Source organism: Petaurus breviceps, unplaced genomic scaffold (assembly GCF_028583685.1).
Source record: "Petaurus breviceps papuanus isolate PSGF00001 unplaced genomic scaffold, PetGlider_PUasm1.0 207, whole genome shotgun sequence".
Classification (NCBI taxonomy): domain Eukaryota; kingdom Metazoa; phylum Chordata; class Mammalia; order Diprotodontia; family Petauridae; genus Petaurus; species Petaurus breviceps.
Genome location: NW_027185850.1, coordinates 29838424 through 29865080, shown reverse-complemented (window position 1 = coordinate 29865080; position 26657 = coordinate 29838424). Strand labels below are relative to the sequence as shown.

General features: G+C 43.6%; 2 protein-coding genes and 1 pseudogene across 2 annotated transcripts in view; 2 read left to right on the top strand and 1 right to left on the bottom strand.

Annotated features, from left to right (window-relative positions):
- Positions 1–24719, bottom strand: part of LOC138165031 (dual specificity testis-specific protein kinase 2-like) — a 147326-nt gene extending 122607 nt beyond the window's left edge. The window contains exon 1 of the mRNA XM_069093103.1: positions 24443–24719. The gene's annotated coding sequence lies outside the window, so the exon portion shown is untranslated. The remainder of the gene's footprint in view (positions 1–24442) is intronic.
- Positions 624–26657, top strand: part of LOC138165029 (nuclear autoantigenic sperm protein-like) — a 570370-nt gene continuing 544336 nt past the window's right edge. The window contains exon 1 of the mRNA XM_069093096.1: positions 624–633. The gene's annotated coding sequence lies outside the window, so the exon portion shown is untranslated. The remainder of the gene's footprint in view (positions 634–26657) is intronic.
- The window catches only part of LOC138165038 (ATP synthase subunit ATP5MJ, mitochondrial pseudogene), a 48766-nt pseudogene continuing 22738 nt past the window's right edge, over positions 630–26657 (top strand).

The window sequence follows — 26657 nt, the reverse complement described above, 5'->3', positions numbered from 1 at the left end:
TCAAATCCGGGCTCAGATACTCAGCACCACACCCAGAAATAACTGGCCGTGTAACCTTGAGCAAGTTACTTAACCCCGATTGCTTTAAAAAAAAAAAAAGTACAGCTGGGAAAGATTACAAGGGTCCAGATCTGAAGAGCAGTTGGGTACAAGCAGTTGAGATGCGTTGTTCAAAGTGTAGCACTACAGTTGGGGGATGTGGCTAGACCTGTGATTTTTCCCTTTACCATTTGAGATGTGCAACTTCCCAAGTAACCTAGGCCACTGAGAGGTCAAGTCCCTTGCCCAAGACCACAAAACCAGTATCATCAGAGGTAGGTCTTGAACCCAGGTCTTACTGTCTGAAGCCAATTCTCTATCCACAATGCTGCTTCTCACCATAGATTATATGAGTTAGCTTCTCAATTAATTGACAAGGACTTAAGTACCTACTCTGTGCTAGGCACTGTGGATACAGATACAATAAAGAATACAGTCACTGTCCTCAGAGAGGTAACACTCTCTGAGGAAGGGCAAGATCGGGCTTGGGAACAAATGTACAAATGTAAATACAGTACATACAAAATGAAAAAAAAATGAATATAACATAATTTGTGGGGGTGGGAGGTAGGAAAATTACTATGGTACATGGGGGTGGGGAGAAGGATCAGGAAAGGCTTCATGAAAAGGCATAGCTAGGTCGAGCTTTAAAAGCAGCCAGGCACTCTAAATGGCAGAGGTGATGTGGAATGAATGTCAGGTTTGTGGGGAAAGCCAGGGCAAATGCACAGGGACAGGAAATGAAGTGTTATATTCAAGTTACACCCAAGAAAGCCAGTGTGGCTAGACTGCAGAATGTATGAAGGTTAATAATGTATAGTAAGCCTGAAAAGGTAGGGGAAGCCAAGTTGTGAAAGGCTTTAAACGACAAACAAAGGACCTTATATTTTATCCTAGAGAACAGGGTAGGAACATGGTCAGTCCTGAGCTTTAGGAAACCACTTTGGCAGCTTTGTGGAGGATGAATCAGAGAGGCAGGGATAATAATGAGGAGGCCACTGCCCCACTAGTTTCTGTGTTGTCTTCTCCATTAAAATGTAAAATCCTGGAGTGCAGGGGCTGTCCTGCTTGCTGTTATTTGTATCCTCAATACCTGACACATAGGAAGTATTCAATAAACATTTTTTTCATTAATTTATAGTTTAAGCTGCTTTTGGCTGTCCTTCATTCTTTTTTTTTTTTTAAGCAATTGGAGTTAAGTAACTTGCTGAAGGTTACACAGCCAGTTATTTTGTGTGGGTGCTAAGTATCTGAGGCCGGAACCGATCCCAGGTCTCCTGACTCCAGGGCTGGCACTCTTACTCACTGTGCCACCTGGCCACCCCAAGACTAAGCAATTTCTTTTATTTTCTTGGAGGGCAATTGGGGTTAAGTGACTTGCCCAAGGTCACACAGCTAGTTTTTGTGTTATATGTCTGAGGCCAGATTTGAACTCAGGTACTCCTGACTCCAGGGCTGGTGCTCTACTCACTGTGCCACCTAGCTGCCCCCGGTTGTCCTTCATTATTGAAGAGAACCAATGACATCAGGAAGGTGATGTCATAATTTGTAAATGAACTGGATTTAAGCGAGGGAAGCCTGTGCAAAGTCACCAGCCTCCATCTGTCCTCTGCAACCATCTGGGTCCAGTGGCAAGATACAGATCAGGATGACTAGAGATGGCCATGGGTGCAATGGAGGACCTTGGTCTTTTTAGGTTAAAGTCTTTCCCCATCTGCTTGTCTGAGGCAATGGCCCATTCAGTGATTAAGGCTAGGTAAGAAATGAAGCCCCCCAAAAATGGCCTCTTTTATCTAGGGGAAAAAAATCAAGGAGGGGGAAGGGGGAAGACCCTCAGTGTTTCTGGTCAAAAGAGAAACAATTGCTATTTACACTCACTCTGAGTCATCAAAACCCAAACAATGACCGAGTGAGGCTTGGGCTGGAACATACTGTTGGCCACACAGAGAGAGCCAGAGAGCTTTGGGTTTAAAACATGGTCCTTAAAAAAAGAAATCTAGCCCAACAATCTGTGAGGAGGAGTAGCTGCCCCATTGGAGAGCTGATGGGCCAGTTTCAGCTGGGCAATGCTGCTTGCTTGCTTGCTTCCTTCCTTCTTTCCTTATTTTCTTCCTTCCTTCCCTTCTTCCTCTCCCTCTGTTCACATAGGGAATCATACCCTTACCTGCAGGTGCTCTGTCTAAAGGAATATGAATTTTGATAGTCCAAGCTAAAGATGATAGGGAAGAACTAGGGTGATGGCCTTGTGAATGGAGAGAAAGGAGACAGGTACAAGAGACATCAGCAAGTGGATTTGGGAGCAGCTGCCCATCACTGGGATATTGGAGGGAGGGGGACAGAGCAAGGCTGAGGATGACTAGGAAGAAGGTTTGAAAGCTGGTTAAGTACCCTGAGTAGGAAGATTACTCCATTTTAGGAAAAACAGATCCAGACTTCACCAGACTAATGACAAGGAGCCATCAGTCTTGTTCTTAGCAAAAGAATTTAGTTTTTGAGAGGTTTCAGAGGGCCAAACAACTATGTGGTATACAAAGTTATAACACATTTCTTCCAAGTGATTTGTTTACAACTTCACTGGTTAATAAATTGGGAAGCTCAAAAAGGAAGTTTCCTTCACAAAACAGGTTTTTCTTCTGCTACCAGTGTAGACTAGTTGGCTATCCCTGAGCTGGTCCTGATTGATATTAAAGTTAATTTATTTTCCCAATAAAAGAAAAACTTTTTTTAAAATGAGGAGCTCAAATAGGGGATGAGAGAAACTGAAAGAAAATTTTAAAGTACCAATAAAAAAAAAGTTGCTTTCCAACTAGTAGAGAGAGGTGTTAAATGTCCTATGCCCAGAATCATACTGGTTCTTGATTTGGGGATAATAGGACTTTGTTTCTCAAATGGTTGTCAGATGAAATCCATTCACTTTTTAGGCCTGCCAGTGTTGACAGGCTCTCAATTTAAAATAGCTCCAGAAAAAAAAAAAAAAAACTGCCCTCCACCCTGTGCCGAAGGTTTACTGCCCTAAGGTCTCTTGTTTTTCTTTCAGAAAAATATTTTCCAAACAAAATGTGAATTATTTTCACCTATTACACTAACTGGCTAAAGAAGCCTCGACTACTCTCCAATGTCTGCACCACTCACTCTCCTGAAGCCAGGAAATCAATTCTGGAAAAGCAACAAATTTCCACTTAGGCTAAAAACTGGCAGCCTTCCCTCACTCACCTCTGGCAGATGTGAACCCCAGGCATTAATGTGAAAGATGTGCTAAAAGCTTCAGCACAAAAGATATGCCAACTGTTCTTTAACATTATTCACTACCATTCAAAAATCCATTGTCCCTCATCCCCTTCAATTTTCTCTGACAAACAAATCACACACAGTACCAGGGACAGCTGTGTCAAGCCCAGAGCGATAAAATACACTGGCCAGAAGGAAATTACTCAAAACTGGCAAGATTCTATAATCTTCATGATCTCCAGCCAAGCACACTCACCAGGATTCCCTGAAAAGGGCTCAGAAAGAGAGCAAAAACTCTCTAAAAGCCAAATAGTCTTTAAGCTCTCTGAGCTAGGAGTGAAAACCAGAACATGGAATCTTCCCACTGTCACCTTCATCTGCTATTTCTACAGTAGTTCCCACATGCTTAGGAGTAAGGAAGTGAACTCATCCAAAAGTCAAGAAGGATTCGTTCATCTGCCTGTGTCTGGGGTCCTATAGCCCTGAAGACTTCCTTCAGGATTCCCATACGGATGTTGAAAAGGGAACTTTGGGTTGCCCAGACCAATCACGTGGGTTCACACGGTAGTTAGGTTTGCTCAGCAAGCATTGTTTCTAGGAATCAAAGCTGCAAGTGTGTCCATCAGATGCATTTCAGGATGAGTGCCTAATTAAAGACAGAAGGAATACTGCTGTGCTGTTGAGTTTGCCATCCTACTGTCAGAGGCTAAGCTTCACTTTTCATTCGAGCCAGAGAAGGTGTCATTCCCTCTGAAATTTTCCCCACATATACCCAATGGTATATCTTAGCTCCAGATTTATCAACATCTGATTCTTAAAACTGGGTCAGGCTCTCTGAAACAAGTTTCCTATTTTTGAGCTCATGCAGCCTCCAAAGTCCTGCTCCAAGGGCTGGAGAAGAATCATTACAGCATACATAGATCAGGGGTACTGAACCTGTGGCTTCGAGGCCACACGTGCCCTCTAGGTCCTCAGGTGCGGCCTTCTGACTGAATCCAAACTTCACAGAACAAATCCCCTTAATAAAAGGATTTGTTCTGTAAAATTTGGACTCAGTCAAAAGGCCGCACCTGAGGACTTAGGAGGTCACAAGTTCCCCACCCATCCTAAAAGTCTTCTGGCCTATTGTGAAATCACAAAGAACAAGCATGGTACCAAAGAGATAAGAGAAGACAACTACCCCAACCCCTTTGCAAAGATATAGGGTCCACAGGTGTGGTGCATTGCATATAATGCCAGATTTTTTCAATGTACTGATAGGTTTTGCTGATTTTTTTTCTTACCTTCCTCTTTTTGTAGAAAAATAATTTGTTATATATAAGGAATGGTTCCCTAGGAGGAAAGGGGAGAAGAGATACCAGAGGAAATCTAGGCAATGTAAAAACAAAAGATATCAATCAGTAAATATTTATTAAGCACCTATTATGTGCCAAGCACTGTGCCAAGTGCTAAGGATACAAACAAAGGCAAAAGGCAGTCTCTGCCCTCAAGGAGCTCACAACCTCTAGGTCTCCTGACCTCACTGCTATCCTGACTGTAGAAAGACCTGAATATCATCAAAGCAAAGATTTATTAAAAATTTCCTGTTTTTCACTATGATGGACACTGGAGATACAAAAGTGACAGAAGTAAGACAGTTCCTATCTTCAAGGAACTTACACTTCCTTTTTGATATGTTCAAAATAGGATGATCTGGGGGGTCAGGAGCCACTAATCAAAAACTGGGGGAATGAGTGACGATTTCTTGGAGGTAGGACCTAAAGTGAACCTTGAATGGAGCTAAGAGTTCCAAGAGGTAGAAGTGAGAAAGGAGAGCATTTTATGTATCACTCCAAGTCACAAAGGTAAGAAATGGAGCATCAGGTACAGGATATCAGCAAATATCAAGTAACAGCAAATAGACCAATTTGGCTAGTTGGGAGAGACTAGAGGCAGGCAGACCCCCCAGCAGCTAGTGCAGTAGTCCATGTGTGAGGTGATGGGGGCCTGTACCAAGGTGGTGGAAGCGTCAGAGGAGGGAAGGGGACATATCTGAAAGACGTGAAACTAAAATCAGAACATGGAAACAGATTTGGATAGAAGGGTGAGAGAGTGAGAAGCTGGGATGACACCTAGGCTGGAAGGTAGAATGACTGGAAGGGTGGCAGTACCTTTAACAATAATACAGAAGGTTAGAAAGTAAGGTTTATTAAAGAAAAATAATGATTTCAGTTTCAGACATGTTGAATGAAAGTGAGAATGTCTATGTCTATCCAGTTCAAGATGTCCAATAGGCAGCAGGCCTAGAGGTTAGCAGAGAGGTCAGGGCTAAATGAGCAGATTTGAGAATCATCAGCATGAAGATGAAAACTGAATTCATGGGAACAGTTGAAATCGCCAAGTGAAATAGTATAAAGGGAGAAGAGAGAAGAGCACAGGGCAGAGCCTGATCTGGATAAAGATCCAGCAACAGACAGAGACTGAGGAGCAGTCTGATAGGGAGGAGAACCAGAAGACAGCAACGTGCTGAAAACCTAGAAAGGAGAACATCAAGAGGGTGATAGGCAGTGTCAAAGACTCCAGGAGAGGTAAAAAAAAGGATGAAGACTGAGAAAAGGCAATTAGATTTGGCAATTAAGAGATCAACAGTGACTTTGGAAAGGAAAATTTAGCTGAATTATAAGGTCAGAAGACATACTGTAGAGTTAAGAAGATGAGAGGAAAAGAAGCAGAATCACCTATTTACACAGCCTTCCCAAGTTTAGCCACAAAAGGTATGAGCTATGGGTTGATAGACAGTGGGTCTGGATGAATCATGAGTATTTTTTGAGATTGGGGAAAACATGAATATGTTTGTAGGTAAAAGGGAAGCCACCAGTGGACAGGGAAAGACTGAAGGTAAGTGAGAAATCTGGGCTGATAGAGAGGAAATTGGTTGGAAAAGACAGAGATCACTTGTGCATACAGATGAGTTAGGCTTGGCAAGGAGGGCCACCTCTTCATGTGAAACAGAGATGACAGAAGAGGTGGCAGAAGGTATCTAGGCATGTGAGATGAAAGAGAGAGAACAGAGAGCCCTTGGTGAATAGCCATGAGGGAAGGTTCTCAGCATGAGAAGGCAAAAGGAAAGAAAGTCATAGGAGATTTAAGGAGGGATGAGAAGTTTTGGAAGAACTGCTGTGGTAAGGGGGATAGTGAGTTAAGTAGGGAGGTTTAGAATAAGCTGATATTTTAGGGAAGTATAAACAAAGTTTATGTTTTAACATAAAGACAATGGGAATCACTAAAGCTTCTTGAGCAAGAGTGGCACAGTCTGGATTGTATTTTAGGATTATCAATATTATTAACTATACAGTAGACATGTTGGAGAGAGGAGAAACTGGCAGCAAGAAATCAATTAAGAGTATTATAGTGATGCAAATGAGAAGTGATATGGGCCATGGTTCGTCTGAACTACAGTAGTTGTGATAGATGTAAAGAGAAAGGGAAAGATGAGAGATGTAGAAGTGATATCAACAAGATTGAGGAACTGATTTGGGGGAGGGGGTGCCAGGAGAGAGGGAAAATTAAGAGTAAAGAATGACTAGAGGTGATAGAGGATTTCTGCACCTGACAGAAATGGGGAACTTAGAAGGAGAGATGGTTTGCAGATATGGATTAAATCTGATACTTTCAGAACACTATTAAGAAAGCAGCTGGATCTCAAGGGAAAGATGAGGGCTGAGCTATGTTGACATCAGCATCATCTCCATGGAGATCATAGTTGGATCCATGGGAGCTGATGAGATAGAATCCTGAAGACATAAAGGGAAACAATTTCAATGAAGAAGAATAATGGAATTTATCTGGGGAGACCAATGTCAATTCATAGGGAATTCACCAACCAATGTAGATTTTTAAAAAGAAATGTAGAGAAGACAGAAGCAAGGCCAGGTAACAAGGGCTGAATAGAAGAGGCTGGCCCCATCTCCTTAAAGAGTGTCAAGAATGCTTGAGCTCAGTCTGAGCGGTAGCTGGCAAGGGAAGCTAAGGAGAACAAACCAACCAAAGCAGGAAGATGACTTTCGCTGTCCTTGAATGTCCTGGCAACAGAGGGAAAGCAGAGCTGCTCAATATGTATTCTGTCTAAAAGTTTTCTCTGCAGAAGAACACTCCACCTTTATGCTTGAAAGAATGAAACAAAAATGACTTCCAGGGAGTTGATACTCAAGCTAAATAAAGAGATAGGAAGAGAAAACCTGGCTACCCTTGAGGAAGCAAGTGAGCTCCCAGCCTCAGAACGTGACAGAATGAGCGGCTGGGACTGAAGAGCCCCTGTACAGAATGTGTGAGAGACCATGGAGAAGAGGAGCAGTGTCACAGGATAGGAGAAGGGCAGATGTTCTGATTTTCAAAAATGGGAAGTCTGTAAGCTAAGGCCAGTGACCTTCAAGGGAATTACTGGGAAAAATCTAAAAAGGACCTCTAAAGAGGTGGTTGTCAGATATCTAGAAAGGGAAATAGTCATGACAAAGAGCCAGCAGGTGTCATCAAGAAATTTTTAACTCAATTAGTGGATGAGCAGAATGCTGTGGATATAGCTCAACTAGATTTTGGCAAAGCTCTTGATAAACTATCTCAGATGACTATTCTTGTGGAGAAGACAGATGAAAAGAGACGGATTGCATGATAATACAGTCAGATGAATTTAGAACTGGCTGGATGTCTGAACTCAGAGGGTTTCAACAGTTCAATGTGGCAAGACTCTCCAGTGGAACATCCCAAGGATCCATACTTGGCCCTCTCCTGTCTGACATTTTTATCAGTGACTTGGATAAAGGCATACACGGCACGCTCATCAAATGTGGAAATGATCTAAATCTAGATGGAAGAGCTAGCACACTGGATGACAGAATCAGGAGCCCAAGACTCCTTCCTGCCTAGGGTCCTGGGCTGAACCTGTTAAGATGAAATTCATTAGGCACAAGTGTTAAGTCTTACACTTGGGAACAAAAAAATAAACTCCAAAAATATAAGACGGGAAGATGATAGGGAGCAGGTATTCTGAAAAGAATCTCAGAATGCTGGTGGACTGTAAGCTCAAAAAAGAGTCAGGGGCATGATGTAGCAGCCATCTTGGGCTGCATTAGGAGAAGCATAGCTCCTGGGAAGAGGTAATAATCACCCAGTGATGGCCTTTGTCATACTTCATCTGGAACATTGTGTTCAGTTCTGGGCAACACAGTTTAACAAGAACATTGATAGAGATTGGGGCAAAGCCAAGATGGTGAAGTAGCATAAGAAGTATAGTAAGTCTGCCTCCCAACCCTCCCCCAACTCCACACCTTCCCCAGCAAACTCTTCCAAACACATCTGAAAAATACACCAGACCAAATCCAAATGGAGAAATCTAAGAAAAAAGGCACAGTGGGCAGCTTTTCTAGTTCAGGTCCACACAGGAGGGCAGACAGAAAGGTAGGCAGAAACTGGGAACAAAGTCTGGCCAGGAGCCATGCACAGGGAAAGAGAGGTGCCTACTGGGGCACCAAGTGCAGGATGCAGGAACAGGTGCCAATGGGTAGCTTTGTCACCTACTACCTAGTTCCAGGTCAGAAATCTAAGATGGACTGAGAAAAGGTAAGTAGCTCAGACCCCAGGAACAGAGAAGAGTCTCAGCTCCAGCTTCTAGATTAGTCTGAAGACTTCAAAGAATAACCAGGGCAGGAATCCCAGACCAAAGTGAATCTGAAGTTCTGCCAGCTCTGATAGGAGCTGAGTCCAGCAGCAGTCTAATGGTGTTCAAATCCAATCTCAGGTCAGGAGATTGCAGAGCTCAGACTAGGAGGGCAGTGATCAGATTTTTCCCTGGATCAGATCGCTTGGGGAGCACTGAAAGCTTGCAAGTACCCAGCCTGTCTCTGAGATCCTGGAATAACATAATACTTAATACTTTAAGAAAGCAGCACAATACCAGCCTAGACCTTTCCTCCAGAAATAGAGGGAAAAACAGAGACTAGCCCTAATATCAGGCCAAAAAACAGAAAGCAAGCTGGAAGAATGATCAAACAGGAACAACAACAAAAAAGAATCCCATCATAAAAAACAGAAACTATCATGCCGACAAAAGCACTCAAGACACAAACTTAGAAGAAGAGAATGACTCAAAAACATTTACAAGCAAAGCCTCAAAGAAAAACCCAGCCAGGACACACATTTAACTAAAATTCCTAAAAGAGATGAGTTGAGAGATTTTGTTTTTTTAAGTTTTTAAATTTTGCTATATGAATTAAATAAATGCTAGAAGAAAAAAATGGAAAGAAAATTAGAGTTATGAAAGAAAGAATTGCAAAGGGAAATAACTTGGCACAAGAGGTACAAAACCTTGCCCAAATATCAAACTCCCTGAAAATTAGAATGGACCAAAGAGAAGCCAATGAGACAAGATATATTTAAACAAAGTAAAAAGAGTGAAAAAAATATATAAGAAAATGTAGGACAGCTCATAGGGAAAAAAAAAAACCACCACCTGGAAAACAGATCAAGGAGAAAAAAAAATTTAAGAATCATTGGACTACCTGAAAGCTATAAACCACGTCCCCCACAAAAAAAAAAAAAAAAATGAAAGGGCCTAAACATTATGTTTCAAGAAATCTTATTACCTCATTTGATCCTCACAACAACTATGGAAGGCAGGTGCTATTACTGTCCCCATTTTACAAATGAGGAAACTGATTCAAACAGATGTTTAAATGACTTGCCCAGGGTCACACAACTAGAGTATAAGGACACATCTGAACTCAGGTCTTCCTGACTCAGTACTCTATCTATTATGCCAAGAATCAAGAATTCGTTCTCCCTAACTACAAATATTTTTTTGCTTTGTTTTGTTTTTCTTGCTGTTTTTCAGGAGAAGATGTGGGAGAGAGAATAGAGAAATGCAAATAAAATAAAATTCAATTTTAAAAATAAATCAAAATTATGAAAATACTATCCACATCCAGAGAAAGAATTATGGAATCTGAACACAGATCAAAGCATACTATTTTCACTTTTTTTGTTTGTTTCTGGGGGGGGGGGGGTTGTGGTTTTTCCCTTTTGTTCTGTTTCTTTCACAATGTGACTAATGTGGAAATATGTTTAACATGATTGCACATGTATAACCTAAGAATGAATAAATAAATTGAAAGAGTCTAACAATCACCTCCTGAAAGTAAACCCAAAATGAAAACTCCCAGGATCATTATAACCAAAATCCAGAGCTTCCAAGCCAAAGTAAAAATACGTCAAGCTGCCAGAAAAAAAAAAAACTCAAGTACTGAAGAGCCAGTCAGGACTATACATGGTTTAGGTACCATTATAAAGGAGCAGAAAGTTTGGAATGTGTTATTCCAGAAAGCAAAGGTTGAAGACCTAGAGCCAAGAATAAATGACCCAGAAAAACTATATAATCCTACAGCAGGAAAAATGAAATATCAGAATTCCAAGCATTTCTGATAAAAAGGTCAGAGCTACATAGAAACTCTGAAGTACAAACACAGAAGTCAAAAGAAACATAAGAAGATAAACACTAACAATGATTAAGGACCGAATAAGGATAAACTGCTTATAATCTAACATGGGGAAATGATATATGTGTCCCCTCTGAACCCCATCATCATCAAGAATTACAAAGGGAGTCCAAAGACCTGGCCATGGTTCTCTTAAGTCTTAATAATCTTTAAAAAAAGAATGGAAAGGGAAGAGAAAAGGAATATACTGCAAAGAGAGAAGGGAAGGTTAGGGGAAATTACCTCATATAATCAGGTTCCACAGGTAGCAGTTTACAAAAAAAATGAGGAAATCAGGTGGGGGGGAGCAGCTGACACTTCAACTTCATGCTTATCTGAATAGGTCATAGAACAGAATCCCTCCCCCCACACACACACACAAAGTTAGGTACAAAACAGGGACATAAAAGGAAAAGAGGAAGCAGAATTAAATGTAAAGATTACAGCAGGGATTAGTCCTAAGCAAAACAAACTAAGTAGTTAGGTGATGCAGTGGATAGAGTGTCAGGCCTGGAGTCAGGAAGACTCCTCTTCATGAGGTCAAATTCAGCCTCAGATACTTACTAGCTGTGTGACCCTGGGCAAGTCCCTTAACTCTGTTTGCCTCAGTTCATCTGTAAAATGAGCTGACGAAGGAGATGGCAATCACGCCAAGAAAACTCCAAATGGGGTCACGAAGAGAAGGATACGACTGGAAACAACTAGACAACAAAATGTCTTCTGACTCCTTCTAAGATAATTCGATCAGAACTACTTCAGTTTTCTAGTATGGTGCTGGTAGACTGTCCAGGTTTCATAGGCATTCAACAATGAGGTCAACACAACAGTTCTGTAGATCTTAAGCTCAGTATATGCAACCTGACATCTCTTCTCTCCCACACTTTCTTTCAGAGACTTCCAAAGGCTGAACTAGCTCTGGCAATGCATGCATCAACCTCATCATTTATGTGGACATTCCTAGAAAGCACACTGCCAAGATAAGTGAACTTCTCTGCAGCATTCAAAATTTCTCCATTTGCTGTAACCAATAGTTCCACGCATGGATGGTGTGGTGCTAGCCAGTGGAGAACCTCTGTTTTCTTGGTGTTGATTGTCAGGCCAAAATTAGCACAAGCAGCAGAGAACTGGTCCATACTCTGGTGCATCTCAGCCTCAGAAGCTGCACTGAGTGCACAAACTTCTGGGAACAAAAAGTTGTGCACCAACTCTCTCCACTTTAGTCTCAACCTTTTCAAGTTAAACAGTTTACCACCAGTGTGGTAGCGGACCTTGATGCCATTTTTTTGTCCTCTTTGAAGGAGTATGCATTGCTCAAAACATTATGCTAAAAAGCATGGAATGAATATTGAAAACTAAAAATAAATATTTTTTTTAAATAAAAAGCATGGAAGCCAGCACACAGCTCCACTTCACTCCACTGGTGAATGGGAACACGTGAAAGCACCATCCTTTTTCCAGAACCTGTGCAAGCATGTCATAATGAAACTAGCATACAATACTAATGAACTCCTCCAGGCAACCAAATTCCACCACAATCTTCCACGAGCCCTCATGACAGTATCAAAGGCCACAGTCATTACCACAAACACTGTAGACATGCCTCTGTTCTGCTCCTGGCATTTCTTCTGGAGTTGTTGAGCAACATACACCATGTAGACAATTCCTAAGTCTTTTTTTTTTGCCTTTTGGAGGGCAATTGGGGTTAAGTAAATTGCCCAAGGGGCGGCCAGGTAGCACAGAGAGTAAGAGCACCAGCTCCAGTGTTGGGATGACCTGGAGATCGAATCCCAGGCTCAGACACTTAGCACCCACCCAGAAACACCTGGCCATGTAACCTTGAGCAAGTTACTTAACCCCCATTGCTTAGGGGTGGCCAGGTGGCTCAGCGAGTAAGAGCACCGGCTCCAGTGTCAGGATGACCTGGATCAAATCCAGGCTCAGATACTCAGCACCACACCCAGAAATAACTGGCCGTGTAACCTTGAGCAAGTTTACTTAACCCCGATTGCTTTAAAAAAAAAAAAAAGTAACTTGCCCAAGGTTACACGACTAGTTTTTTTGTGTGGGTGTTAAATGTCTGAGGCCGGAACCGAACTAGGGTCCTCCTGACTCTGGGGCGGGCGCTTTTACTCACTGAGTCACCTAGGCGCCCCCCTAAGTCTTTTCTAAAGCCATATTGGCTCTTGAGGAGATAATCACCTTCCAGGTGAAGATCAGCCAATGAAGGAGGTCTCTGACAATAATCTTTCCAGTGATGACTAAGAGAGATTGTCTCTCTCTTCCTCCCCTCCCCTGCCCCAACCCCATGATTGTCACAGACCATCCTGTTTCCTTTTCCTTTATACAGAAGGACAATGTGGAGACATCCTTGATCTCCACCAAGCACTCTGCCAGATGAGAGGGGCCCAATGGCATTTGCAACCTCTTCTTCAGCTGGAAGTTCAGAGGTATTCAGTCAATGGCTTCAGCCTTGTTTGATGAGTCTGCTAAGAACACTGTGGAGTGTTGGACCCATCTCTGGAGGGAGGCTTATGTCCTCATCAGCACTGAAATACCTGAGATGCACCATAGGCCTTTGGCCCATAGACAGTCTTCAGGGCATTGTAGAAGTGCTTTGGATTGTTGCTATCAGTATAAAACTGAATCTCATCTGCCTTTTTACTGAGCCAAGAATTCTGCATCTCTCTGAGCTTCACCTGCACTTTACTTTTATTGGAGTTAAATGCTGCCTTTTTTAGAGTTGGACAAACTATCCTGCTGGTTAACCTGGTGTTCTCGTTTTTCATTTAGCAGCTTCTAAATTTTCCCATCGTTTTCATCAAATCAATCCTGATGTTTGCAAGTGTTCTGGCCCAGATGAGCAATGCAATTCTGTACACTCTGAATGCTGCCCACTCCTTTTCTGCTGCATTGTTGTTAGCTGCACGCTGACTCAGCTTTCCCTCCAGGTCAACAATAAATTGTTCACACATGGAGATGGTATATGAGGACAGATTAAAGGAATCAGGTATGTCTGGCCTAAAGAAGAGAAGGCTCAGGGGAGGCATGTTGGTCTGATGGTCTGTCATGTGAAAGGGGGATTCAATTTGTTCTGGTCTGATGGTCTGTCATGTGAAAGGGGTATTCAATTTTTTCTATCTGGTCTCAGAAGGCAAAACCAGGAGCAATGATTGGAGGCTGCAAAGAGGAAACTTTAGGCTTGATGTCAGAAAAGTCTTTCTAATGATTAGGGCTGTATAAGTATAAAACACTCCATATCAAGAGGGAGTGGGTTCCTGCTCCTTAGGGGTCTCCAAGAAGGGACTGAATGGTCACTTGTCAGATATAATCTAGTGGCGATGTCCTCAGATACAGGCTGAAGAAATGGCTGCTGAGGTCCCTTCCAGCTCTCAAATCCTGTGATTCTGTGAGACCACCAAGAGAGCAGAGAAAGAAGAGGGTCTAAGACAGAGCCCTAAGAGTAGCATGTGGATAATGACTATGCAAAGGAGACTGGGAAAGATCAATCAGGAAGAGAATCGCTATCATAACCGAAGAGCATCATCATGAAAACCCAGGGAGGAGAGAATATAGAGAAGGAAGAGGGAAACAACAGAAAAGGACAAGAAACGCGGATGGTGAAAAGGCCATTGGATTTGGCCTCCCTGACAGTGGTCACATCCCTTTCCCACTCACTACAAAGCACCCAGTTTCCCAAGTGGGCAGTTCTAGCTGCACACACCTCCTTATTGATCGTGGTAGAACTTCCAGGGTAACCTCTCCCCAGTAATCCCACTTCTACCCTCTGGAGCCACCAAATAAAGAAGGCTTCATTTTTTTATCTGACTGTCCTTCACTTGTTTGAAGACAGCAGTTATAGCTGCCCTTAGTTTTCTCTTCTTCAGATTAAATATCCCTAATTCCTACCTTCAAACGTCATGTGATATTATATGAGTTGGACGGTCTCTAAGATTCTTTTCAATTATGAAATTTCCCATTTCAAAAAAAGTGAACAGGTTGGTAAAATAATTTTGCCCCTTATCCCTCCAGAGCTTGTGGAGGTTTCCCATAACCCAAGTCTGACTCTGTGCCATAAGCAAAGGTAAATCTCCCAGTTTTGCTCTTGACCCGTGATTGAACTCCCCCAGTTAGAAATAGCTGTGTCCTCAGTATCCCATTCTAAGGAAGGGCCCACACCAGCCACAGACCTAGGAGGGAACCTTCTTCCTCTTCCCTCCCACCTTTTCACTTCCCTTTTATGCATTACCTTCTCCATTAGAACAGAAGCTCCTCAGGAGCAGGGACTCTTTCTCTGAGCTCCATGATGGGCACAGAATAGACACTTAATAAATACTCACTGCCTTGCCTTGAAACAAGGATGTTTGACCTGGAGTAGAGAAGATCCAAGGGAGCAATGAAAGCTGACATGTGGAAAAGGGATCAGGCTCCCAAGCTGATACAATAAGTCTTTGTTGAGGACCTATGGGGCGAAGTTCTGGGGACAAGGCAAGAAAAAGCAGTCCTCCAGTCCTCCTCAAGGAGCTTGCATTCCAGCGAAAGAGAAATGCTTAAGGATGTAACTTGACAGTTTGAAACAACTAGGGTGATCAGCAAAGTCTTCCAATAGGAAATACTCTGTGAGCTTAGCCTTGCAGGAAGCTAGAGATTCTAAGGAGGATGTACCTTCCAGACTTGAGGTGGAAAGGTGGGACAAGAGAGGGCAGGTAGCCCACGCAAAGGCACAAGACTGGAGGACTTTGGCCAGAACAGGTATGAAACTAAAGCAAGGCAAACACTGGCATTCGATGATGTCAGTGTGAAGGTGGGCAAGCAGGAGGATAGCAAAAAAATGTTGGAAAATCGAGATCAGACTAACACTAATCAGGTAGAGGTACAGATTGGTCCAAATGTTCTAGAAAATAATATGGAATTATTTCAAGAAAGTGATTAAGTGATCTATACCCATTATCCCTGAGATTCCATTACTGGCATATACTAAATAGAGATCAAAGATTTCCTATTTACAGCAATACTTTTCTGGGTACAAGACTGGAAACAAAGGGGTTCCCACTGATATGGAAACGGCAGACAGGAACAGATGAGCAACAACTGGCTCCCAGCAGGGGGGTCATTTGTGTGTCTGTAATAGCTCCAATCTGACCTTTCAACAATTTAGTTCAAGCATTTATTAAACATCTGCTGGGGGCCAAATACAGGGCTAGGCAGAAGGGATACAAAGACAAGAAGAAGATAGCCCCTGCCCTCACTGGGAGGGGAATAATGAACTCATTTGATTATCATTTCATAAAAAGTAAAACTTGTATAAACATAAAGCCTCTGCTACAACAGGGCCAAAACACCCAGAAACTGCAACTACTTGAGATGAAATTGAGGAGAGCAACTGAAACATGCACAAGAAATCATGCTGAGGCAACACGATTCTGAAAGGATCGAGGGACTAATTTTACAGAAGTCTGGAAGAGAGGAAGGGATCAAACAGTTTCAAAAACGCATGCCAAGTGGCACCCAGAATATCAGTCAGTGGGATCCATCACTTAGACCTCTGTCTAAGAACACCTGCTCTAGGTATTTTGCCATTTCTGGGGTATCATTTCACACTCCTCATGACTAGGCGGCCTCCGTGTCCAATTATGCATTTCTTCTGAAGGCTCTATATATTTGTCAAAGGCACCCTTAATGGAAATATGGCAAAGATTCCCCCAGCAACCTTTTACAGTAGGCCATATCCTCACAGTCAGACAACTGAACAAATGGTGCAAAGGACACAAGATCACAATGCACTGAGTTGTTGTTGTGTGTATAAAAAAGTATTTGACTCCATAAAGCAAAACACAGCATTCAAGGCTCTGTTTTTACAAGGTATCTTGCAAATTTAAGCTCACACAAAGAACAAAAGGCAGTACAATTCAGCAAATTACAGGGCTATTTAGTAGGAAGAACCCTGACACTAAAGTCAGAGACCCTGAGCTCAAATTCCACCTCTAAAACTCACTGGGCACCTTCAGTCAAGTCACTGAATCTCCTTGGGCTTCAGTTTCCTTATCTGTCAAATGAAGAGACTAATTTAGATGGCCACTGAGGTCCATTCCAATTCTAGTGTTATGATCCTATGATTTCTTAATAGAAGCACTTGAGGTAATTTTGTTCAATCATCCTCTGTCAATGTTAGGTGAAGTTTAAGACAAAGAGCCATGCTCACCAAAGGTGTGCACTACTGTTCTGGAGGATGTCCTAAGCATATTTCAAATAGAAGAAGGATTCCCAAGAAGTGACAAAGTTTTTCAAATGTTCTTGTCTGTCAGTGACACTGTACTGATTGCTTAAAAACCAAGAATATTATAGAATCTCCTAAATGAGATCCCTAAACACTAAGAAGGAATTTGAATAAAAATCCACAAAGGAAAAAAAAAGATGGATAAAAAAACCTCCAATAATGAGTCTATGATATGCAGCTGCATGGGTATTCCATTGACTTAAGTCAATCACGTCAATCAATTAATTAAGTCAATCAATACTTTGGATGAGCAATGAGCTGGGTCCAGGACTGGATAGAATGGGCTGGATCAAATTTGAAAAAGTTCATTGAGGGGTGGCTAGGTGGTGCAGTGAATAGAGCACCGGCCCTGGAGTCAGGAAGACCTGAGTTCAAATTCAGCCTCAGACACATAACACAAAAACTGTGTGACCTTGGGCAAGTCACTTAACCCCAATTGCCCTACCTTCCCCCCTTCAAAAAAAAACAAAGTTCACTGAAAGTCAATATCCCAAGTGGCTCCTGATACAAAAACCCATCTTTTTAACACCAGCATTCTAGTGACGATGATACAGTTGTGCTTCATAAAACAATTTCCACTCACGATAAAAACTGCAAGTGACCAATGGACAGATGGTTGATTTACATAGGCTGTAAGCACATCACCAACTGCTGAACTCAAGCAGTACAAAAGATATTTTTTCATTTTGTCTGAAGTGTAATTTCACAAGTAGGGAGTTCCTGGGTGAGGAAGCACCCTCTGGGGTGGGGGGGGTGGGGGGGAAGGGAGGGGAGGAACCACTAAGAAATTAAGAGACTTGCTCTGGGATACAGCCATTACATGTCAGAGCAGAATTTTAACCCAGGTCAACCTAAGAGGCCAACTCTCTCCACTACCGTTTCTCCTGGCATAAAAGATGCCATTCAAGAAATGTGTGATTGAAAAAGAGGGTGACCCAGTCCTGTGTCTCACAGATAACACACAGAAGGCACTGGAGTTCTCATTCTCCAGCTTCTTACAGGTTCACTCTTGATCTACAATTCTGGGAACAACTATCTGGAATCCTTGGGGATATTCTGGAAGTTATTATCAAACACCTGGAAACTAGACATTCCCATGGTCATGGATCCTGAGAATCTAAGAGAGGATAACAACATCCTCCTTACACACATAGTGAAAAGTGTTAAATGGCACCCAAGAAATGGCAAAAGACCTAGAGCAGATATTCTTAACCAGGGGTCTGAGAACTTGTTTTTTATATCAATATTCTTATTACTGTATTCCAATATTCCAATTATATCTGGTTTCCTCTGAAATCCCATGTGTCTTATTTTATGCATTTGAAACCATGATTCTGAAAAAGCGGCTTCTCCAGACTAAGTGCCCAAAGTGGGGCGGGGGGAACAACGACAAACAGTAAAGCATCTTTCCCTGCCTTTGAGAAGTCTCCCAGTGCTTTGGGCAGTTCACTATGGAGGATTATGGGAGAAGGTGGACAAGAATAGCACAAAATGAGAAAGCAGGAATAAGCTGCAGTTTGCCCCATAGTAACAAAGGACCCATAAAGATCAATTAATCAAGTTTTATCTCCCTACAGAGACGGTAAATTCCTTCCTGAAGGAATTGTCAAAAGTCCCCAGTAGGTGCCCAATATATATTTGCTAATTAATTTATGTATAAATGAACTAGGGGCCAGCCTGGCAAAGGAAACCGAGAGCTGCCCTTGGGTTCAGGACAAAATGGCTTCAAGTTCTGCTTCTGACACATCATGTTAAAAGTTTTTTTTTTCCAATTACATGTATAGACAATTTTTAACATTCATTTTTTTACATTTGAGTTCCAAATTCTCTCCCTCCCTTCCCTCCCTGAGACAACAAGCAATTTGATAGAGGTCATACACTTTTGACATGTAATAGCTACATGACCATGGATGACAAGTGCATGATATGTACGACAGACATTCTCTACTTCGATTAAATAACATGCAGGTCTACACTAAAAAAAGGGGGGGGGGAAGGAGGAGGGGGGAAAATACTAGGTATTTGACTAAGAATAAATAGGAAAGGGGGCAGCCAGGTGGCTCAGCAAGTAAGAGCACCGGCTCCAGTGTTGGGATGACCTGGATCGAATCTCGGGCTCAGATACTCAGCACCACACCCAGAAATAACTGGCCGGGTAACCTTGAGCAAGTTACTTAACCCCGATTGCTTAAAAAAAAAAAAAGAATAAATAGGAAAGAATTTATCTTAATGATAATATAAAAAATCAGTAGTAACATATAATCAGTTTAAGCGTAAAAAAGAGGGGCAGCTAGGTAGTGCAGTGAATAGAGCACCAGCCCTGGAATCAGGAGGACCTGAGTTCAAATCTGGCCTCAGACACTTGACACACTTACTAGCCATGTGACTTTGGGCAAGTCACTTAACCCCAATTGCCCTCCAAAAAGCAAAAAAAAAAAAAAGAGTAAAGAAGAATTGGGGCAGCAAGGTGGCACAGTGAATAGAACACCAGCCCTGGAGTCAGGAGGACCTGAGTTCAAATCCGGCTTCAGACATTTAACACTTGCTAGTTATGTGACCTTGGGCAAGTCAACCCCAATTACCCTGCCTTCCCCCCTCCAAAAAGGAAAAAAAAGAGAGTAAAGAAGAATCAACTAACCATTAAGTATTTATTAAGTAACTAACATGTGTTAGGCACTGTGCTAAGCACTGGAGATACAAAGACTTTGTAATAGATAGTCCCTGGCCTCAAGGAGCTTGCAGTCTAAGGAAGGAGACAATATGAAAACAAATCTATACAAATCAAGCATATTCAGGATAACTAGGAAATAATTAAAAGAAAAAAGGAATAAATATGACACTAAAATTCTATACTTGGAGATCAGGTAAAATGAACTAGTATCAGAGAAGTTGAACCACTTACTTATAGCATACTAAAAATTATTTTGAAGTCCTAATGAGCATATAAAATGGCACAGCTAGGTGGAGCAGTGGATAGAGCCCTTGGCCTGGAGTCAGTTTCAAATCCACTCTCATTTACTAGCTGTGTGACTACAGTCAAGTTGTTTAATAAACTGTCTGCCTCAGGTGCCTAATCTATAAAAGGAAGATAACAATAGTACCCACCTCCCAAAGTTGTAGTGAGGATAAAATGAGAGATGTGAAAAGTGTTCTGCAAACCTTAAGATGCTACATAAATGCTAGCTATTCTTTCTTTTGTCCAGCGCACAAAAGGGACTAAATTGCTTTGATATAATACTTCACCAACTGGTCTCTGATACATGGGAGAGAAGATAAAGAATGCTGTTTCTAGGCTATAAATTTTATAGACTGTAATCTAAGAGAAATTGGATGGTTCAATAATTAAGTAGTCACTTCATTAAACTCATTGTTTAACCCTATTTGCCATCAATAAACAAAATGCCCAAAGCCCAGGCCATTGAGAAAGCAGAGAGAAATAACTCCTAGAGTCGCTGGGGGAGATCTTTAGCAAGGGGACAAATAACTTGGTAATGAAATGTGAGCTGAAATAGTTAAGTCTACTCAGTATTCAAAAGTAACAAAATGAATGTAAATGAGGCCACAATTTTTTTTGAAATGGGGTTTGCAGGCTGAGTCATGAAATTCTTCAAATCGATATCTCTCTTGAGGTGTTAAACTGACTCATCATATATTGTAACATATTGTACATTCCTGGAGAAACACTATAAAAGTATATAATGCTGACAGTGAGGAATCTAAGAAATGTTTACTTGAATATGAAATGAGGAAGAGATTTATTCCTAAGTGCTCATTCTGCTGATTTGTCATTTTTCCAGTTCACCAGAAGATTAACAAAGCAGTTTCACTCTGCCACTGGTTTATTTTTTTTTTCCCCTAGACAGCTTGAAGGTCAATGGATTTTTTATTTTCTCTGTGTGCCAGGGAAATCAGATTAAAGCCACAGGGATTCATACATTTTCTCTATGAGAAACTCTACCAAAGCTCAAACTTCCCACTAGTTACTACAAAACTGGGCAAAGCTACATCCCAACATGCATTGCATATCCACGTGTGTAAGGCATCTCTCCTTTTTTAGAAAAAAAAATAAGCTGTCACTTTTACAGTCAAAGATCAAAGAACTTGCTAGAGATGGAGAGTTAAGGCAGACTAAAGCATGTTCTTCTGTTAGACACACACAGGAGCACAGCAATAAGATCTTCAAATTCAAAACTGTTCCAGGATTCCCACAATTCCAGGCTTTGAAAGATTCTGTGTCCAAAGCAAAAATTATCCACAAGGTCACACTATCCATCGTTGGTGGCCATGTTATCAGCTGCTTTACAAATGCGTTCACCCAGTTATCAAGCATTTTAAAATAGGAGCACAGAGAATGAAATGCATGAGTCTCTCTTTTTAAAAACCTCTCTTAGTTTTCCATGTCATAAAAAGTTCTTCCATGCCATCCTGGAATTAGTAGCTTTGTTGGCTTTGGAAGAGAAAGATGACAAGAACTCATTCTAGGAAAGAAGAAAGAGCTAATAAAAGTTTGTTGTCCAGTCATTTTCTAGTTGTGTCCAACTCTTTGTGACCCCATTTGGGGTTTTCTTGGCAGAGATACTGGAGGGGTTTGCCATTTCCTTCTTTAGCTCATTTTACAGATGAGGAACTGAGGCCAACAAGGCTAAGTGACTTGTTCAGAGTCACTCAGCTAGTAAGTGTCTGGGGCAGATTTCAACTCTGGAAGATGAATCTTCCCTACTCCAGGATTGGGGTTCAATTCAATGCACAACCTTGCCACGCCAAAAACACTTTACAGAACTGTTTATGGTTTTCCATGTACTTTTATCTAATATAACTCATTCGGGAGTAACGTATGGCCCATAGGGCACAGGTCATCGATCTCCATTTTACAAACTAAGGGACTGCAGTTCAGAGATCAGATGAATTGCATCTGATTGTGTGCATACTGGCACACAACAGGAAACAGGTGCCCAAGTCTAACTACTAGTCTAGAACTCTTTCCACTCCACATCTGACAGCATCTCAGGCACCTTAAGGGAAGGAAGGATCAACACTGTTGCAAGGAAGCTTTCCCTCATAGCTGAACCACAGTACCCTGTGAATACTAGGCAGAAACCACACTACCTGAGAAGACATACACAGGGAGGACCACCAGGTAGATAACACGAAACTTGCAGCACCACTCACCCTGTCCTGCCTGGAAGAGAATAATATTCCTGTCCCAGCCTCCTTGAATTTCACAAACACCTAATAAGTTCCTGCTCTGTAGTAAGTGCTACCCTACACTAGACACTGGAAATGCCAGAGTCCCCATGAAAGCACTTATCTTGAGTTATAATCCAATGCAACATTAACCAAATGGCATATTACAAGGATATACTGTCTAAAAAACACTTTCCCACAGGAAAGCAGAGAAGATTCTTCTGTATCTATGTGAAACAAGTTCTAGACAATGCAAACACATCTAGGGACAAGACTTCTCTTTTTACATGACACTGAACCCAAAATCTTAATGGGGATCCTGAAGGTATGTCCATAGTTCCAGCACCTTCCTCCAATAGAAGTGAGTATCCTGGCAAGCAGCAAAGAGGCCCTGGTCATACTACCTAAATATGCCTAAGTCAGAAAAATGACAGGACATCACCTTTACACAGCATCTAGCTTTTAAAGACTGCAACAGAGATGCCCAGGCCCCTAGGCCAAGCCCAGCTTCTCAGCAAGGACTGCAGGAATCAGAGGAAAGAACAGGCACACTCTGACTCTGAGCCCCTTCTTCACAGGTGACTGAGCCCATATGATGCCAGGTGGCTAATATCAGCCCACATTGCTTTGGGACCAGCGATTCTCAGAGGGTATCTGTCCCACAGTCTATCTCTCCCACAGCCTCTTCAGGTAACCAGCTACTCAAGTACTGTGGGCTTCATTTTGCTTCCTCCCTGAAGGCCACTGTCTCAAAGTAAGGCCACCCACCACATGGTCCAGTTCAGGTGCTACCTCGTCTCCTTCAACAGACAAGAGATTTCTGCCTTTACAAGTTCCCTATCAGCTGTTGCCTTCACGCCCACCACACTCCATACTAGTTATCTGTGTACATTTCATCTCCCCTGCCCGAATTGGCTCCTTCAGACAAATGGCTTGGCCCATTTTGCATGTAGGTATGACCCAGGATCAGCAGTCTTTTATAGAGTAGCTAGAAGAATTCAATTAAACAAGATCCCCTAAGGGGCCACAATTGAAAAAGGGAATCTCTCCCTCAAATATCTGGGTGGAAAGCAGGCCTAAGGGAGGGAGATGCAGTTCAGAAAGCAAAATCTCCAGAGAAAAGGCAGAGGATCTAGGAATCATGGAAATGGAAGGATGAGAATGCCTGGGGTGGGAATTCTAAGAGGACTGGAGGGGTGGGAGAAGAACTCTTCGGCAAATGCTTCCTAATGGGCAGCATCCTGAGAATGGGGAAACACAAGTGAGATTCCAGATCTAAAAAGAAAGAGATGGGTAACCCAGAGAACAGGCAGGGAACTCCTACCCCAAGGGTGTAAGGAAAGCCAAGGGGTCTCCCAAAGATGCCCTAGGGGAGGTAAAGGGCCTTGGGGACAGAAAGGGACACCCTTGGATGAACGGAAGGAGTTGGGGAGAAGGGGTAAGATAACGTGGCAATGGGGGGAAGTTCCTGAGGACTAAGGAGAGATGAAGGACTAAAGGAAGTTGCAGCATCAGTGAGGTTATGGGGGAGGAGAAGCTTTCAGATGAAAGAAAAGCAGAGAAAAGGTAAGAACTGGGGGAGGGGCAGGCCCCAGCAAGGTAGAGTGAGGAGAGCTGGAGGGAAAGGGGGTTGGGAGGAGGGAAGATCTGGGTGAGACGCATGGGGTCCCGGGGGAAGGGGGGCTCAGGTTAAGAGAGGAAGGACCCTGTGAGTGGGGGGGCAGGTCTCTGAAGGTTAGGGGAGCCCCTCGCCTCTTTAGTATTCAGGGCGTGCAAAGAGAGGGATCTGGGGAAGGGCGCAGCCAGGGTGGGGGGCGAGGGGGGAATCTCCGGCCCGAGCCCAGAGGGGGAGGGAAGGAGGCTCTAAGGGAGGGTGGAAGGTCGTGCTCCCCCCTCCCCCTCTCGTGAAGAAACTGAGGTGGGGGAGTTGTGGAGGGGGCGTGGCCTCAGGCAGCCCACCCCCGCAGGGGCGGGTCCTGAGGGGGAGGAGAGAGAACCCTAGGGGAGTGGCAAAGAGACACCCCCCCCCCCCAAACACACACACACACTCGCCAGGGGAAAGAACCCGAGGGCGGGGCGTGGGAGGGGGCGTGGCCCTGACAAGAGGACCGCCCCCAGGGTAAGCCCTGAGGCAGGGAGGCCGTGGGGGCGGGGCTTGAGGGAAGGAGGGGCCTGAGGGGGGAGAAGGGGCGGGAGACCCTGGGCCGCTCACCTGAGGCCGCGGCGGGCCGGAGCGAGGCCTGACTGCTTGGGCGAAGGGCTCATAATCCTCAGCCCCCGGCCGTGGCGGCGGCGGCCCGGGTCCCTGGCACGGGCATTGGGGGCGCTGCGGGCCGAGAGGCAGAGGCCATGTCCCTGTCCCCGTCGCTATTCCTGTCCCCGGGGCCGGAGCCAGGCCGCTGCCCCTCCTGGGGCCGCGTCCTAGGGGCTCAGCAGCCGCGAAGTACTGAGGCGCCTTCCCCGCCGGCCACCGGGCTGAGAGGACGGGGGCGGGGCCTCGGCGCCGCCCCCCCCCCCCCCCCCCCCCCGCTCGCTCCCCTCCCCCGGGCTAGCCAACCCGCGGCTGTCCTCCTGGAGCCCGGACTCCGCATTGGTCCGTGTGCCCACGTGGTCCGAAGGGCCGAACGAGAAGACTTCAGAACCAATGAGCAACCGGGAACGCCAACTCCGACAGACTTCCAGACCAATAGGCAAGAAATTGAGGCATAAACAAAGGAGGCGGGGTGAGAAGTGACTGAAGAGCTCCGCATTCTCGGCCCCGCAGAACTCTCAAAGGGCGGGAGTAAACAGACAAGTAAACCAATAAACTTCGGGTAATCTATTGATTGATGTTTCTCAAGGCCAATTAGCGAAGCGGCGCGGGCAATACGATTTTCTACGGCTCTATTGAGTAAATTATTCAGGGAGCCCCAGGCTCTGGAGCGACCCTAAGTTACCTGGCACGCCCCAACCCAGGCGGTACGTGATGGACTTCCAGGCCCTTAGAATGAATGGATGGCAGAAAAGCGGTTACTGAGGGCTTTACTGTATGCCAAAACCTGTGCAGAGCAAGGGGTACCAAATACAAAAGTGCCCTCGAGGAGCCTCCTCTCAAACGGGTCAGACTTCCCACGTGGGGCAAGGGGCGTGGCTTGGAAGAGGCCACCGAGTTACAGGGAGGATGGGTGCAGTCATAGGGGACAGGATTGATCCAACCCAACCAGGAACAGTGTCCATGGTCCCATTACTGCCCAGCACAAAGGTTCTTCACCTTTCTTTGTGTCCTGTCACTGCAATCTGGTGAAACCTACTGACCTCCTCAAAATCATGTTTTTAGATACATAAAACACATGGGATTGCAAAAGAATTCAATTAAAAATAAATAAAATTTAAAAAATTTTCAAACAATCTCATGATTAAAAACCTTTGAACCAGAAACCAAGAAGACTTCAGTTCAGGTCCCACCTCTGACATACTGTCTGTGTCCCAGGGCAAGTTGCTTAACTTCTTGGTATTCTCCACCACTCTCTGTTAATTTCAGAGGTGTGTTGACCTGCCTTGGCAAAGGGATTTTCTTCATGTGGAAGTTCCTTGTACCAATGAAATCACAGGTGATCCAATCTCTGTCCTTATCCAGTCTTTATCCAAATGGTTCCAAAACCATATTGGGTGGCAAGACTGCTCTTGAGAAGATGGTCTGAGAATAGGGAGAGAGCTGGATGGATGTTTGAAGGTCACACAGTTCAATCTCTTCATTTTGTGAAGAGACCCAGAGACTTGTCCCAGGTTACAGCCAAATAGTTACTGCCAGAGTCTGGATTCAGACCCAGGTTTTCTGCCTAAGGTCATGCATCCAGCATCCTACCACATGTTGCTGACTTCCTTCCTATTGTTACCATAGTTAATAAAACATTACTAGTGTAATCTTCCTCACCCCCAACTCCAGGGCTTTGCTTTGTTTTCTCAATAGAGAGGACTCCGGAGAGAGAGGGTCATCCTCACAGAATTAGCAAGAAGGTCAGTATGGCTGAACCATAGACTGTATGAAGTATATGTAATAAGCCTGGCAAGTAGAAAGAAGTCAGAGTTTGTAATCCTGGAGGTGAGAGGTAGCCACTGGCGTTTATTGGGAGGGGGAGTTAACATGCTGTAATGTAATGCCAAGGAAAGGCAACTTCCCAAGGTTCAGAATACCAGCATAGGTGCTCTCCATTTTATTCAGTGACCAACCAAGAACAGAGAAGATCAAAACATGACATCATTCCAAATACAGCATTTACTAAGTGTGATTAAATAATCTCCAAGGACTACCCCACCCCAGGACCTTCCAATCATTCAATCAATCACAAAGTCTCTGTTCTAAATACTTCTCCACCCCTAGGCTATACCTTAATTAAGTCCACCACAAAGCCCCTCTTCTCAAATGGAGATTAGTTTCCAAACATAAG